The sequence below is a fragment of the Rutidosis leptorrhynchoides genome, chromosome 1 (genome assembly GCF_046630445.1).
Source record: "Rutidosis leptorrhynchoides isolate AG116_Rl617_1_P2 chromosome 1, CSIRO_AGI_Rlap_v1, whole genome shotgun sequence".
NCBI classification, from domain to species: Eukaryota; Viridiplantae; Streptophyta; class Magnoliopsida; order Asterales; family Asteraceae; genus Rutidosis; species Rutidosis leptorrhynchoides.
The window spans coordinates 601,016,204-601,029,617 of NC_092333.1; the positions used below are offsets into that span (position 1 = coordinate 601,016,204).

The 13,414-nt window shown below is 32.7% G+C and overlaps 1 protein-coding gene and 1 long non-coding RNA gene across 4 annotated transcripts in view; both read left to right on the forward strand.

The window, feature by feature from the left end:
* Positions 1-11,785, forward strand: part of LOC139884068 (uncharacterized) — a 117,997-nt gene extending 106,212 nt beyond the window's left edge. For all 3 annotated transcript variants that reach the window (XR_011771881.1, XR_011771880.1, XR_011771879.1), the window contains exon 8: positions 11,588-11,785. The gene's annotated coding sequence lies outside the window, so the exon portion shown is untranslated. The remainder of the gene's footprint in view (positions 1-11,587) is intronic.
* Positions 11,786-12,515: 730 nt separating this feature from the next.
* LOC139884089 (uncharacterized) lies at positions 12,516-13,413 on the forward strand. The gene is made up of 3 exons (XR_011771882.1): positions 12,516-12,939; positions 13,028-13,064; positions 13,347-13,413. It is a non-coding gene; the product is annotated as an uncharacterized lncRNA (long non-coding RNA).
* Position 13,414: the final 1 nt, after the last annotated feature.

Consider the following 13,414-nt stretch of genomic DNA (forward strand, 5'->3'; position numbering starts at 1 on the left):
TTCCTCTTCATTCATATTCACGGTGTGTCGAGTAGTCGGTGCCATTTCCTTCAAAATAGTCAAATGGAACAAGTTAATCATACAGAATATTAAGAGTAGTTAATAGTATTTCGTAGCATAATATGAACTCATTTATAAAACCTTTTCTTCATATTAGCGTTTTATAAGTTTAATTTCGGGTAGTACCTACCCGTTAAGTTCATACTTAGTAGCTAATATACAATTCAACTACTACAATTCTATATGAAAAACTGATTATAATAATATTTCGCGTTCAAACTTTTTCACAATATTTTACAAACTTACAATACCTATTATTTTACATATAGCATGAAATATAGCACACAATAAATTTGATACAAGATGGTTGTGAAGATAATTCTAGCTAGTACACAAGTCGTTCAGCAAAGGCAATAAAGACACGTAATTCATACGTCCAGAAACAAGTCATGCATTCTGGTTTTACTAGGATTACTTCCCATCCTTGGTCTTGTGGAACATAACCGTTATGGCCGTTGATAAGACAGCGTGTTGTAACGTCGTCAAAAGGACGAGGGTTACGTAATGTCCAACAGTCCCGTAACAATCTAAAAACCTCATTTCTTACCCCAATTACCGACTCCGTCACTTGTGGAAACGTTTTGTTTAATAGTTGTAGCCCGATGTTCTTGTTCTCACTTTGGTGAGAAGCGAACATTACTAATCCGTAAGCATAACATGCTTCTTTATGTTGCATGTTAGCCGCTTTTTCTAAATCACGAAGTCCAATATTCGGATATATTGAGTCAAAATAATTTCTTAACCCGTTGCGTAAAATAGCATTTGGGTTCCCCGCAATATATGCGTCAAAGTAAACACATCGTAACTTATGGGTTTCCCAATGTGATATCCCCCATCTTTCAAACGAAAGTCTCTTATAAACCAAGACATTCTTGGAACGTTCTTCGAATGTCTTACAAACTGATCTCGCCTTAAATAGTTGTGCCGAGGAATTCTGACCGACTCTAGACAAGATTTCATCAATCATGTCTCCGGGTAGGTCTCTTAAAATATTGGGTTGTCTATCCATTTTGTGTTTTTAAACTGTAAAATAGACAAGAGTTAGATTCATAAAAAAATACTTATTAATACAAGCAATTTTTACATATATCATAAAGCATAAGCACACTATATTACATATATTACACCACACGAATACAACTATCTTATTCCGACTCGCTCGTTTCTTCTTCTTCGGTTTTGGTTCGTTTTGCCAAGTTTCTAGGGATATATGATGTTCCCCTAATACTAACTGTCGTTGTCCACATTGGTTTAGAAAAACCTGGTGGTTTAGAGGTTCCCGGGTCATTGTTACAACTTAAGGACTTCGGGGGTTGACGATACATATAAAGTTCATCGGGGTTAGAATTAGATTTCTCTATTTTTATGCCCTTTCCCTTATTATTTTCTTTTGCCTTTTTAAATTCAGTTGGGGTAATTTCTATAACATCATCGGAATTCTCGTCGGAATCCGATTCATCGGAGAATTGGTAATCCTCCCAATATTTTGCTTCCTTGGCGGAAACACCATTGACCATAATTAACCTTGGTCGGTTGGTTGAGGATTTTCTTTTACTTAACCGTTTTATTATTTCTCCCACCGGTTCTATTTCTTCATCCGGTTCCGATTCTTCTTCCGGTTCCGATTCTTCTTCCGGTTCCGACTCTTCTTCCGGTTCCTCTTCGGGAACTTGTGAATCAGTCCACGAATCATTCCAATTTACATTTGACTCTTCATTATTATTAGGTGAGTCAATGGGACTTGTTCTAGAGGTAGACATCTATCACATAATGTCAAACACGTTAAGAGATTAATATATCACATAATATTCATATGTTAAAAATATATAGTTTCCAACAAAAATGTTAAGCAATCATTTTTTAAAGAAAACACGGTCGAAGTCCAGACTCACTAATGCATCCTAACAAACTCGATAAGACACACTAATGCAAATTTTCTGGTTCTCTAAGACCAACGCTCGGATACCAACTGAAATGTCCCGTTCTTATTGATTAAAAACGTTCCATATTAATTGATTTCGTTGCGACGTTTTGACCTCTATATGAGACGTTTTTCAAAGACTGCATTCATTTTAAAACAAACCATAACCTTTATTTCATCAATAAAGGTTTAAAAAGCTTTACGTAGATTATCAAATAATGATAATCTAAAATATCCTATTTACACACGACCATTACATAATGGTTTACAATACAAATATGTTACAACAAAATAAGTTTCTTGAATGCAGTTTTTACACAATATCATACAAGCATGGACTCCAAATCTCGTCCTTATTTAAGTATGCGACAGCGGAAGCTCTTAATAATCACCTGAGAATAAACATGCTTAAAACGTCAACAAAAATGTTGGTGAGTTATAGGTTTAACCTATATATATCAAATCATAATAATAGACCACAAGATTTCATATTTCAATACACATCCCATACATAGAGATAAAAGTCATTCATATGGTGAACACCTGGTAACCGACATTAACAAGATGCATATATAAAAATATCCCCATCATTCCGGGACACCCTTCGGATATGATATAAATTTCGAAGTACTAAAGCATCCGGTACTTTGGATGGGGTTTGTTAGGCCCAATAGATCTATCTTTAGGATTCGCGTCAATTAGGGTGTCTGTTCCCTAATTCTTAGATTACCAGACTTAATAAAAAGGGGCATATTCGATTTCGATAATTCAACCATAGAATGTAGTTTCACGTACTTGTGTTTATTTTATAAATCATTTATAAAACCTGCATGTATTCTCATCCCAAAAATATTAGATTTTAAAAGTGGGACTATAACTCACTTTCACAGATTTTTACTTCGTCGGGAAGTAAGACTTGGCCACTGGTTGATTCACGAACCTATAACAATATATACATATATATCAAAGTATGTTCAAAATATATTTACAACACTTTTAATATATTTTGATGTTTTAAGTTTATTAAGTCAGCTGTCCTCGTTAGTAACCTACAACTAGTTGTCCACAGTTAGATGTACAGAAATAAATCGATAAATATTATCTTGATTTAATCCACGACCCAGTGTATACGTATCTCAGTATTGATCACAACTCAAACTATATATATTTTGGAATCAACCTCAACCCTGTATAGCTAACTCCAACATTCACATATAGAGTGTCTATGGTTGTTCCGAAATATATATAGATGTGTCGACATGATAGGTCGAAACATTGTATACGTGTCTATGGTATCTCAAGATTACATAATATACAATACAAGTTGATTAAGTTATGGTTGGAATAGATTTGTTACCAATTTTCACGTAGCTAAAATGAGAAAAATTATCCAATCTTGTTTTACCCATAACTTCTTCATTTTAAATCCGTTTTGAGTGAATCAAATTGCTATGGTTTCATATTGAACCCTATTTTATGAATCTAAACAGAAAAAGTATAGGTTTATAGTCGGAAAAATAAGTTACAAGTCGTTTTTGTAAAGGTAGTCATTTCAGTCGAAAGAACGACGTCTAGATGACCATTTTAGAAAACATACTTCCACTTTGAGTTTAACCATAATTTTTGGATATAGTTTCATGTTCATAATAAAAATCATTTTCTCAGAATAACAACTTTTAAATCAAAGTTTATCATAGTTTTTAATTAACTAACCCAAAACAGCCCGCGGTGTTACTACGACGGCGTAAATCCGGTTTTACGGTGTTTTTCGTGTTTCCAGGTTTTAAATCATTAAGTTAGCATATCATATAGATATAGAACATGTGTTTAGTTTATTTTAAAAGTCAAGTTAGAAGGATTAACTTTTGTTTGCGAACAAGTTTAGAATTAACTAAACTATGTTCTAGTGATTACAAGTTTAAACCTTCGAATAAGATAGCTTTATATGTATGAATCGAATGATGTTATGAACATCATTACTACCTTAAGTTCCTTGGATAAACCTACTGGAAAATAGAAAAATGGATCTAGCTTCAATGGATCCTTGGATGGCTCGAAGTTCTTGAAGCAAAATCATGACACGAAAACAAGTTCAAGTAAGATCATCACTTGAAATAAGATTGTTATAGTTATAGAAATTGAACCAAAGTTTGAATATGATTATTACCTTGTATTAGAATGATAACCTACTGTAAGAAACAAAGATTTCTTGAGGTTGGATGATCACCTTACAAGATTGGAAGTGAGCTAGCAAACTTGAAAGTATTCTTGATTTTATGAAACTAGAACTTTTGGAATTTATGAAGAACACTTAGAACTTGAAGATAGAACTTGAGAGAGATCAATTAGATGAAGAAAATTGAAGAATGAAAGTGTTTGTAGGTGTTTTTGGTCGTTGGTGTATGGATTAGATATAAAGGATATGTAATTTTGTTTTCATGTAAATAAGTCATGAATGATTACTCATATTTTTGTAATTTTATGAGATATTTCATGCTAGTTGCCAAATGATGGTTCCCACATGTGTTAGGTGACTCACATGGGCTGCTAAGAGCTGATCATTGGAGTGTATATACCAATAGTACATACATCTAAAACCTGTGTATTGTACGAGTACGAATACGGGTGCATACGAGTAGAATTGTTGATGAAACTGAACGAGGATGTAATTGTAAGCATTTTTGTTAAGTAGAAGTATTTTGATAAGTGTCTTGAAGTCTTTCAAAAGTGTATGAATACATATTAAAACACTACATATATATACATTTTAACTGAGTCGTTAAGTCATCGTTAGTCGTTACATGTAAATGTTGTTTTGAAACCTTTAGGTTAACGATCTTGTTAAATGTTGTTAACCCAATGTTTATAATATCAAAAGAGATTTTAAATTATTATATTATCATGATATTATGATGTACGAATATCTCTTAATATGATATATATACATTAAATGTCGTTACAACGATAATCGTTACATATATGTCTCGTTTCAAAATCATTAAGTTAGTTGTCTTGTTTTTACATATGTAGTTCATTGTTAATATACTTAATGATATGTTTACTTATCATAATATCATGTTAACTATATATATAACCATATATATGTTATCATATAGTTTTTACAAGTTTTAACGTTCGTGAATCACCGGTCAACTCGGGTGGTCAATTGTCTATATGAAACCTATTTCAATTAATCAAGTCTTAACAAGTTTGATTGCTTAACATGTTGGAAACATTTAATCATGTAAATATCAATCTCAATTAATATATATAAACATGGAAAAGTTCGGGTCACTACAAGTCATCTCCAGACATGGAATACCAATCTCTATTATCTCTGATAGGGATGGCAGATTTATTTCAAGATTCTGGCAGACATTACAGCAAGCATTGGGAACTCGTCTAGACATGAGTACTGCCTATCATCCACAAACTGATGGGCAGAGCGAAAGGACGATACAAATGCTTGAAGACATGCTACGAGCTTGTGTTATTGATTTCGGAAACAGTTGGGATCGACATCTACCGTTAGCAGAATTTTCCTACAACAACAGCTACCATTCAAGCATTGAGATGGCGCCGTTTGAAGCACTTTATGGTAGAAAGTGCAGGTCTCCGATTTGTTGGAGTGAAGTGGGGGATAGACAGATTACGGGTCCGGAGATAATACAAGAAACTACCGAGAAAATCATCCAAATTCAACAAAGATTGAAAACCGCCCAGAGTCGACAAAAGAGCTACGCGGACAGTAAAAGAAAAGATATAGAGTTTGAAATTGGAGAAATGGTCATGCTTAAGGTTTCACCTTGAAAAGGCGTTGTTCGATTTGGTAAACGGAGGAAACTAAATCCAAGGTACATTGGACCATTCAAGATTATAGATCGTGTCGGACCAGTAGCTTACCAACTGGAGCTACCTCAACAATTCGCGGCTGTACATAGCACTTTTCACGTCTCAAATTTGAAGAAATGTTTTGCTAAAGAAGATCTCACTATTCCGTCGGACGAAATCCAAATCAATGAAAAACTTCAATTCATTGAAGAACCCGTCGAAATAATGGATCGTGAGGTTAAGAGACTTAAACAAAACAAGATACCGATTGTTAAGGTTCGATGGAATGCTCGTAGAGGACCCGAGTTCACCTGGGAGCGTGAAGATCCGATGAAGAAGAAATACCCGCATTTATTTCCAGAAGATACGTCAACACCTCCAACTGCTTAAAATTTCGGGACGAAATTTATTTAACGAGTAGGTACTGTAGTGACCCGAACTTTTCCATGTTTATATATATATTATATGAAATTGTTATTTACATGATTAAGTGTTTCCAACATGTTAAGCAATCAAACTTGTTAAGACTTGATTAATTGAAATAGGTTTCATATAGACAATTGACCACCCAAGTTGACTGGTGATTCACGAACGTTAAAACTTGTAAAAACTATACGATGACATATATATGGTTATATATATAGTTAACATGATTTTATTATAAGTATGTATCTCATTAGGAATTTTAACAATGAGTTATATACATAAAAATGAGACTATTAATTTAAGAAACTCGAAAACGATATATATAACGATTATCGTTATAACAACGTCTTACTAGGTACATATGAATCATATTAAGATATTGATACACTTGTTTAATTATGTTAAATGATAAGTAAATATATTATTAAGTGTATTAACAATGAAATACATATGTAAAAATAAGACTACTAACTTAATGATTTCGAAACGAGACATATATGTAACGATTATCGTTGTAATGACATTTAACTGTATATATATCATACTAAGATATATTATATATCATAATATCATGATAATATAACAATTTAACATCTCATTTGTTATAATAAACAATGGGTTAACAACATTCAACAAGATCGTTAACCTAAAGGTTTCAAAACAACATTTACATGTAACGACTAACGATGACTTAACGACTCAGTTAAAATGTATATACATGTAATGTTTTAATATGTATTCATACACTTTTAAAAGACTTCAAGACACTTATCAAAATACTTCTACTTAACAAAAATGCTTACAATTACATCCTCGTTCAGTTTCATCAACAATTCTACTCGTATGCACCCGTATTCGTACTCGTACAATACACAGCTTTTAGATGTATGTACTATTGGTATATACACTCCAATGATCAGCTATTAGCAGCCCATGTGAGTCACCTAACACATGTGGGAACCATCATTTGGCAACTAGCATGAAATATCTCATAAAATTACAAAAATATGAGTAATCATTCATGACTTATTTACATGAAAACAAAATTACATATCCTTTATATCTAATCCATACACCAACGACCAAAAACACCTACAAACACTTTCATTCTTCAATTTTCTTCATCTAATTGATCTCTCTCAAGTTCTATCTTCAAGTTCTAAGTGTTCTTCATAAATTCCAAAAGTTCTAGTTTCATAAAATCAAGAATACTTCCAAGATTGCAAGTTTACTTCCAAGTTTTCTAAATCCATTCCAAGTAATCATCCAAGATCAAGAAACCTTTGTTACTTACAGTAGGTTATCTTCCTAATACAAGGTAATAATCATATTCAAACTTTAATTCAATTTCTATAACTATAACAATCTTATTTCGAGTGGAAATCTTACTTGAAATTATTTTCGTGTCATGATTCTGCTTCAAGAACTTTCAAGCCATCCAAGGATCCTTCGAAGCTAGATCTATTTTTCTCATTTCCAGTAGGTTTATCCAAGGAACTTGAGGTAGTAATGATGTTCATAACATCATTCGATTCATACATATAAAGCTATCTTATTCGAAGGTTTAAACTTGTAATCACTAGAACATAGTTTAGTTAATTCTAAACTTGTTCGCAAATAAAAGTTAATCCTTCTAACTTGACTTTTAAAATCAACTAAACACATGTTCTATATCTATATGATATGCTAACTTAATGATTTAAAACCTGGAAACACGAAAAACACCGTAAAACCGGATTTACGCCGTCGTAGTAACACCGCGGGCTGTTTTGGGTTAGTTAATTAAAAACTATGATAAACTTTAATTTAAAAGTTGTTATTCTGAGAAAATGATTTTTATTATGAACATGAAACTATATCCAAAAATTATGGTTAAACTCAAAGTGGAAGTATGTTTTCTAAATTGGTCATCTAGACGTCGTTCTTTCGACTGAAATGACTACCTTTACAAAAACGACTTGTAAATTATTTTTCCGACTATAAACCTATACTTTTTCTGTTTAGATTCATAAAATAGAGTTCAATATGAAACCATAGCAATTTGATTCACTCAAAACGGATTTAAAATGAAGAAGTTATGGGTAAAACAAGATTGGATAATTTTTCTCATTTTAGCTACGTGAAAATTGGTAACAAATCTATTCCAACCATAACTTAATCAACTTGTATTGTATATTATGTAATCTTGAGATACCATAGACACGTATACAATGTTTCGACCTATCATGTCGACACATCTATATATATTTCGGAACAACCATAGACACTCTATATGTGAATGTTGGAGTTAGCTATACAGGGTTGAGGTTGATTCCAAAATATATATAGTTTGAGTTGTGATCAATACTGAGATACGTATACACTGGGTCGTGGATTGATTCAAGATAATATTTATCGATTTATTTCTATACATCTAACTGTGGATAACTAGTTATAGGTTACTAACGAGGACAGCTGACTTAATAAACTTAAAACATCAAAATGTATTAAAAGTGTTGTAAATATATTTTGAACATACTTTGATATATATGTACATATTTGTTATAGGTTCGTGAATCGACCAGTGGCCAAGTCTTACTTCCCGACGAAGTAAAAATCTGTGAAAGTGAGTTATAGTCCCACTTTTAAAATCTAATATTTTTGGGATGAGAATACATGCAAGTTTTATAAATGATTTACAAAATAGACACAAGTACGTGAAACTACATTCTATGGTTGAATTATCGAAATCAAATATGCCCCTTTTTATTAAGTCTGGTAATCTAAGAATTAGGGAACAGACACCCTAATTGACGCGAATCCTAAAGATAGATCTATTGGGCCTAACAAACCCCATCCAAAGTACCGGGTGCTTTAGTACTTCGAAATTTATATCATATCCGAAGGGTGTCCCGGAATGATGGGGATATTCTTATATATGCATCTTGTTAATGTCGGTTATCAGGTGTTCACCATATGAATGATTTTTATCTCTATGTATGGGATGTGTATTGAAATATGAAATCTTGTGGTCTATTATTACGATTTGATATATATAGGTTAAACCTATAACTCACCAACTTTTTTGTTGACGTTTAAAGCATGTTTATTCTCAAGTGAATGCTAAGAGCTTCCGCTGTTGCATACTAAAATAAGGACAAGATTTGGAGTCCATGTTTGTATGATATTGTGTAAAAACTGCATTCAAGAAACTGATTTCGATGTAACATATTTGTATTGTAAACCATTATGTAATGGTCGTGTGTAAACAGGATATTTTAGATTATCATTTAATCTACGTAAAGCTTTTTAAACCTTTATTTATGAAATAAAGGTTATGGTTTGTTTTAAAAATGAATGCAGTCTTTGAAAAACGTCTCATATAGAGGTCAAAACCTCGCAACGAAATCAATTAATATGGAACATTTTTAATCAATAAGAACGGGACATTTCACTGAAGCACCAGAATCAATGACCCATTTAGAGGCCGATGATAAGAGGCATGTACTAGACTTACCAGATTCAGCAAAAGCGGCTATTGGTGTCGTGAATTTCATAGTTTCTCTCAACCGAACATATTCCTCATATTCTTGAGCGGAGATAATGAATGTAGAAGTGCAATTGAGCTTCTTTTCATAACTCATGAATACTAGTAAATACCATAGATAAAGAGGACCAAGTATGTAAGGAAAGAGACTAGCAAATAAACAAACCCAAATTCCAGAACATCCATATAATCCAAACACCTCAAAAACATTCATCAAATTAGAAACGATAAACAACCACCAACCACTCATACTTGAAAACAAATGTTGCTGGAACAAATCCTTGACAATAAACTACTTGGAGAATAAGATCCAACAGAATCAGAATTGAAGTCTTGATATAACAAATTAAAAAACCATTTGCTGAATGAACTAAATAAATGGCTCCAAATAAACAGTAATACACAATCGAACTCGAAAATCAAAGTTACCAAATGAATCAATACTCACCGGGGTTTTGGTCGGAATTATCAGACGAGTTCACCGGGGGAAAAAATAGCGGCAGATGGTGGTACACGCGCCTTCACGCGCCGGCGCGTGGGAGTCAGTCAGCGGTGGATGGCGGCGCGTGGCGTTAGTGTGGTGGCCGGAAATTCAATTAATTTTGAGGGTTTGCAATTTGGCACTCTCTGAGTTGATTGGTGGTGGTGGTGAGACTCGAAAATCACTCTCCGGGGTGATTTGATGTAGCAGCAGCGATAGTGATTGTACTCACAAGGGTACACTTATGAACTCAACTCTTTAGGCACTCACAGGGTGCTCTGAACTACTGATTACGTACAGGTATGCTCTGATACCATGTAATCAGAGAATAAGAACAAGAGAGAACGTACTTACAGTTGAGAGAATTTTCTTTTCTTATTTTCTGTGTATTTTTCTCATCATCCTCAGCTATACATAAGAATATATATATATATATAGATACAAAGTGTGGGCTAGAGGAAGGGTAAGAGATAACCCTGGAAGATTCTAGCCTTAACAATATTAAATGCACAACAACTACTAATTGTATCTTAACAATGATGTTGTTACGTAAGACGTGTAGCAGATGATGGTTACGTAACGTGATGATGTTTAGAATGATAGTTAGGATTTGTATATATAGGCAAACCCTAATTCTAGAACCATCCGAGATAATGGCAATCCTTTCCATAACAAACTCCCCCGAATCACTGATGTAATTATGGAAAAGATATTCACTTGATAGCCAAGTAATCGCTGTTCCGGGAACAAAGGCATTAGATACGAATCCGCATACCGCATAACGCACATGAGCACACGCATACGCACCCTAGAGGGTGCCCGCATAGATATGGGGTTCGCATGCGGATTGCGGTATCATTATTGATAAAAGAAAACTATTGTTGAAATGATATATCATATTTGACTCTCTGATTCTTAATAAAGAAATTGTACAAAATGCTTTCTGAACAACTTTAAGAGAGTTCAGCTCTCTTCACATGTTATTCTTCAGTGCATAAATTGAGTTTTATTACTTTAATGAGCTGTTGTTATTCTAGGTTTGTAAGCACTTCTTCTACCTAATTTATAGCATACTTGCAAAGTAAATTGAAATGTAAAGATTGAGTCGATATAATGAGCCAAAGTTTGTGAACAATATAAGTTCTTCAATTCCATGTAAATTGTTAATACATAACCCAAATTTGGTTAATTTAGCTAATGTACTTTTAGGTGGCTTGATCTGGCTTATGTGTTATTATTTCCAAGTCAAAAGACATAAAGATTAGTCAAAATAAAAGGGTTCGGTATTAGTGGAAGTTTATTGTTAATGCATCTAACATTATAAGTTGATATATATTGACAGTCCGAGTGTTACTATATTACAAAGATGGCGTAGCTTCTATTTCTTGTGCATCGCACACAATCATATGTTGGTTGAAGTGTTCAACTGTTACCTTTGCATCTTTCAAGCATCACAAACCCTTTTATATAAAAGGATAAAGTGGTAAGTATCAATCATGATTTTATTATCTTCCATTCTTATATTTGAAACTAAATTAATTGTCAAAATACACAATTCAATGCTTATCTTCGATTTGGCTTGGTCTGAATCAGTATTCATTTACTTTTATTGTTCACTAAGTGAGTTTTAAATAAATTGGATTTGGGCAACCTAGACATAAATGTAATATAAGGGTTAAAGTTAACGCATAACACTTTCTTTAACTGACTTCAATATACCGTACAAGTTAATTTTGGTTTTGACGTACGACCCATATAATGAAGTAGTTTATATATGTGTTTAAGAACTATACTAAAGAAAAGTATGTATTTATATGATTTAGTTTCATTTTGTATACTGAATTTCAGGAATTGATTACAGTACCACCTGCAAATCGGCTTTCTAATTTCACCAAGGTCCATTTTTATCAATATAATCACGTCTGCTATTTTTAGTTAAATAACTTAGCAAGTATTGGTGTTTTCAAAACGAGTTTTGGGTCTATTTTGGTAAAAATGAGAAATGACCCTTTAGAGTCATACACGCCTATTTTGACCCATATACGTTATTCGAATAATTATATTCTTTAAAATGCTACTGTATTATATATTCATGTAGTGATTTTTTAAGATCGATTTTGCAAATCCACTCAAATCAGTACTCTAGAACGCAATCCTTGATGTTAACAACATCAGACACTTTGACGAAACAAGAAGGTATATAGTTAGTTAATTTATATTTATAATTATACATTATTTTAATTTTAATTACTTATACTCCGTATAAATATAATTACACATTAATTACAGTATTAGATTAGTTTGTGAGGCTTGATTTGTGGAAAATATGGGAAGTACTGTTTGTGAGGCTTGATAATTACACATCTTCACGGTTTGACTAGTTGTTTAATGTATTACATTATTAGATTAACAGTGTATTATTGCATTTTCATTACATAGGTTTACCTCTTGAGGTTGTTTGGAAACTATTATCATTCGTCTCACATTGACTTTGTGTATTTGTTATGATCATTATTCTAAGCTTATAGGTGTTATGTTACTTTAAATATGCAGTTCATTTATTAAACATATCATCGATTTCGGGTTCACTATGATAACTTATTTTTTTTTTATAGGTGTATCTTGCATATTGTGAAGGATGTGAAGTCGACCTACAATTGCATTTTCATAAACTGGCGAGTAAAGATTGCAAAGGTTAGATAATGGTCATATTCTTTTTTTGTAAAGCTACAGAATTGCATTATGAGTTTGCATAAGTGATAGGTAATGTAATCTCTTATAGGTGTCAAAATGGGCAGTTGGATAACGGGTGTAAACAGGTAACTGTATTTTCTATCATATACTTAGTAATGTTAATATGTTTATTATAAAGTTTATACTTTTATAATGATGAAGATCTTATGGATGAATTATACAATTTGGACAACTGACCCATTCTCTTTAAACCCAAATTATCTTCAAGAAATAAATGACCAGTTTTAGCAATTATTCTATCAGAGGGTGAAGTTATGTTGTATGATTCTCACATGTACAAAACTAAGAAACACCTGCATTTAATCAGTCTTACAGGTATTCAAATTCTTAAGTTTGCTTTCGTATAGGTTGTTTTTGGAATGGATGTTGCTGCATCTGACTTTTACGGAAAGGACAAGAACTACATTATGAACTG